We start from the raw sequence: 5014 nt of genomic DNA, 5'->3' as shown, positions 1-5014 counted from the left end.
TGATATATATATATATATATATATATATATATATATATATATATTGAAACAACAACTATAAAACAACAATCAGCAATAGCTTGATATATATATATATATATATGTATATATATTTATATATGTATATATTATATATACACATATCTATATACATATATATATATATTATATATACATATATACAATGTGTGGGTGGTATGTGTGTTAGTATTATGTAACCATATTACATACTGTGATTTACTTAATATTTACCTACATCAGTGATTTTATAATATGCTAATGTTCATTATCACTTTCTTCATCACTGTCACTGTCTGATGAATCAGAAACACTAGAAAACAATGGAATGTTGTTGCAGGAACCCCCTTCCGCTTCGCAGTTACACATCTCAGTACACTGAAGATTATTTCTCCTACACATGCATGTATTATTTGAACATGTAATTACTGAACAGGTACATCTGATAAGCTCAGCAACTGCTTCAGGGGCAGCCTGCTTTTCCGACAAGACAGGCTGCCCTTTATATATATATAAATCATCAAAGAAAGGTAAATACAGTGTTCGAATAAAGGACTTAATAAATACATCGTGTAGCATAGCTCTCAACGAATGTAGTCCTGTAAAATAAATGAATAAAGAAATTGTGTAATAAAATGCCTCTGACGGGACTCGAACCTGCGACCTCTCGCTGTCAAGGCGAGTGTCATACCCACTAGACCACGGAGGCTTCATGGTTGAACAGATTCAAATACCACCAGATACACTCTATTACACAATAGGTACGGCTAGAAACAAATAGGTGCATATAACATAAATCAAGGTAGCCGTTAACACTGTTAAATCATATATAAATCATCAAAGAAAGGTAAATACAGTGTTCGAATAAAGGACTTAATAAATACATCGTGTAGCATAGCTCTCAACGAATGTAGTCCTGTAAAATAAATGAATAAAGAAATAATGTAATAAAATGCCTCTGGCGGGACTCGAACCTGCGACCTCTCGCTGTCAAGGCGAGTGTCATAACCACAAGACCACGGAGGCTTTATGGTTGAACAGATTCAAATACCACCAGATACACTCTATTACACAATGACTGCTCCATGCTTGCCGCTGACTTGTATCATTATAATCCACCATTTCCTACCATTAAATTGACCCTAATTATTTCAGAGCTATGTAAAGAATTTTAAAAAGAGAGTTTGAGTCTGTTAATTGCGAGAATTTTAATTTTTCGTCAACACTGGCACCATAAAACCGTAATAGAAACAATTAGCAACCAACTAATATTTAATACTGCCTTATATGACTTTGAAGACCTTTAATATAGCCGTATCCGGACATCAGTATACCAGTAAATTACCGTTAAAGAATAAAACAAGCCTTAACAGATCCGATGTTCTTTCGTCGTTTATTTAACTTTATGAACTACCACAAGAACTATCGCAAGTTATTTGAACAAAATAAAATCTTAGTACCAATGCCGTAGCCAGCTATTGGGACCATTGGGACAGTCCCGCACAATTTTTCTATTGAGTTCATATTATTTATACAAAATAATAGGTCCAGAGGTCTCAAATTTATGCGTAAAATGAGTCCACTGTTAAGAAAATGGGTCGATCCACATTATTTGAATTTACAAATTGGTCCATCCCTGATAATGTCCCACACTGTTTGAAAATCCTGGCTACTTTATCAACGTATATAATATAATGCAATTAACAAATGTACATAGGTCAATACCACTAATTCAACATGGATATTGTCTATAGCTGGCAGGCGGTATGAAATCGTACGATACGATACCAGTGGCGTAACTAGGTTGTGATGAGGGGCCCTGGTTCAAGAGTACAGTGGTGGTGGCCCCTGACGCATGAAAATTGAATAACCATGTCAACTAAGATGTGTGATGATGTGTGTGATATGATGGTTTGTTTTGGAGCATGGGTCCTTCCGACTGTTATAATAATTTGACAATATATCTTTTATTTTTTTTATTATATTTTTTTTTTAAATATGAATTTTTATATGTTTTCAGGAGGGCATCTTTCCGGCTATTGGCTGGATTGACCATAATAATAAGCATTTCTACTTATTATGACCAAAAGAAAAAAAAACATACGATATTTATTGAATTGATGCTTTTATCAGATTAACCAATGAACATGTCAACAATTATCTTGTATATGAGTTTTATTTATTTAAGCTAATAAAATGAAATGATAATCTGATATCATTAGATATGTATAACTGTGATAATGTAAAACACTTTTAATAATCGTTCAAAGTTCGAAGGTGAAGTGGGGGTCTCGATGATCAGTTGAGGGGCGCTAATTCTCAAAATAAGGTGATTTTAGGTGATTTTTAACTACTTGACCATGATTTTTGGGGCGACTGGGTGGGGAGTATTTTTGGGGCGTGCGCCCCCACCCAGTACGCCACTGCAATGACTACCCCCATTTACAAAGGTAAGCCCTACAATTATACACCAATCTCGGTGGTATACCAGGTAGGCTAGCCAAAATTGTGGAAATGCAAGTCAAATTATTAAATATCTCAATGAAAATGACCTTATAATGTACCAGTACCGTATGCTTTTAGGAAGTACCACTCAACAGTTATATGCCTTCTTCTTAAGGGTGATTTGTCGGTAGATTTGGGGCTGAGAATATGGACTTCTGCCTCAGGTGCCGGAAATTGCAATGTCATACCATAGAAATCATACGTACCGGTACTTCATATTATAATTTATTTATTTTTTAAAGCGCAGGGCCAAGGATATGCCAATAGCGAACATAGTCACTGTGTGGCCATCCTTCCACAGGAGAAACATAAACACAAGATGCTCTCATATAAAGTACCGTAAGTCTCATTAGGAGGCTTAGGGAATGGAGTTGTTTTGGTCGTGAGAGAAAAATCCTGTTACTGTGACAGGAATTGAACCCAGGACCCTGGGATTGGAAGGTAAGCATCTTAACCACCAAGCTATTCAACTCCACTCCAACTCCATATTAATAATACAACACAACAATTATTTTTTTAATACAATTTAGGGGGTGCGATTAAACTGTCTGCACCCCCCACCCCCGCCCTCGGCATCCGCTTCAGGGATGCTACAAGAGTTCATGCTCAACGATACGATTTTTTTTGTATAGTGGTAAAAAGCCGCGACGTAAACACTCCCTTCTTATGGCCCCTATGATATTTGAGTTTAGAGATAGAGTACAAAAACTTAAAATAACATAAGATTATCATACGACACATACCGGTACGTCTGTAAGCTTCAAGATTCATAGCCTAGGAAAATTGGCCGAATGCACCAATCTCTGCTTATTATATAAGCACAATTGAACCAGGCATAGATTATGCAATTTCGGTTTCGGGAAACACATCCGTGAAAAATATATTGCAAAAACGTGCAGCAAGAATTATATAAACAACATTTTTATTACAAAAACTGTAGTGGCGAAAATATATTTCAACAACTAATTTCATGTGTAATGTGCAAACGCTATATGACATCCCCACCCATCCACCCCCACCCCCTTGTCGTTAATACAACGAAACTGAAACGATATTCTATCGACATGGATATGCGCCAAACTCAAGCACTTTGAGTGCTATCTCTCTTTCACTGTAGATTTCCATCTAGTGTTTGAGTGACAATTTTTACAACATGCATAGGGGCTACGCATGTATAAAGTCATTGTTTTTAACATTTTTAGATTATAATGTGCAGTATTACGTAAGGACAAATATTATCAATTCAGATTTTTATTTATCTATTGCTTTAATAGATTTTTTAATAAGGGGCGGGCATTTAACTTTTTTCGATCTGTTTCTCGTTGGAATACCTTTGATCTCTTCAAATGAAGTATTCAGGATTTTATTTGAATTTTTGAAGGATATTTTCTGACATTTTGAACGATTGTACATTTTTAAAATACTCGAAACAATTTATTAATTACCTTTGCATTTCATATTTTAGAAGAAAAGACATGAAAACAAAGAAATGATATTGCAAATTGTTAAAATCAATATTCATGAAAAAGTTAGACCCACTTATTTTAAGCGAACACTGTATTGATAGACGTGATTGTATTTTTATTGTTTCGTGTACGTGGATGCACAGCTACCGTGACGTGTGCCGCTGTCAAGAAAGTGTTTTCCACATAAACGCTTATCTCATCTTCGTCATCATCATCATCATCATTATCATCATCATCATTATGTCACAATGACATCACCATCGTAACATCATCACATCACCATAACCACCATCTTAATCATCATCGTTATTATTATTATTATTTCACTTTGATTTTTCAAATAAAAATTCTCTTAATATTCACTGTCCAATATTTTGAATTTGCAGTTTTAATTGGTATGCTGTGTAAACAATAATATATGCCTATTATTTAATAATGATAATAATGATAATAATAATAATAATAATAATAATAATATAATAATAATAATAATTATAATAATATTATAATAATAATAATATAATAATAATAATAATAATAATATAATAATAATAATAATAATATAATAATAATAATAATAATAATAATAATAATAATAATAATTATAATAATAATAATAAAGAGTAGATGGATTTATATAGCGCTTTACATTAGTCTCAAAATGCTCGAACCGTGGACTAGCCGACTCGTATGTATCTGTTTGCGTATCATGGTCTACTGCATTTGTGCGTTAGTGTATGGACATTCAGTCACAGAACAAAAGTTAACCGTAGCGTAACAATTCAGTCAAATCACAAGAAGAAAATGGACACTAGCTCCAGTAACGATAGGTTTATGACTACACAACATAAGACCCTATGTTTACTTAACAGTCTTCTTATATACTTCTTTCTAGGCGTTGGTTACTCGATGTTTGGAGTTATCAACGAGTCAGTTGCCGATGATTTGCATTGTACAGACGAATTTGTCACGTTTATTGGAGGTTTAATAGTCGGAATGGCTGGAATATTATGTAAGTACTATAC

This window comes from Anneissia japonica, unplaced genomic scaffold (genome assembly GCF_011630105.1).
Source record: "Anneissia japonica isolate Jap-2015-1 unplaced genomic scaffold, ASM1163010v1 scaffold287957_len1322810_cov207, whole genome shotgun sequence".
NCBI classification, from domain to species: domain Eukaryota; kingdom Metazoa; phylum Echinodermata; class Crinoidea; order Comatulida; family Comatulidae; genus Anneissia; species Anneissia japonica.
This window is presented reverse-complemented; position numbering follows the sequence as displayed.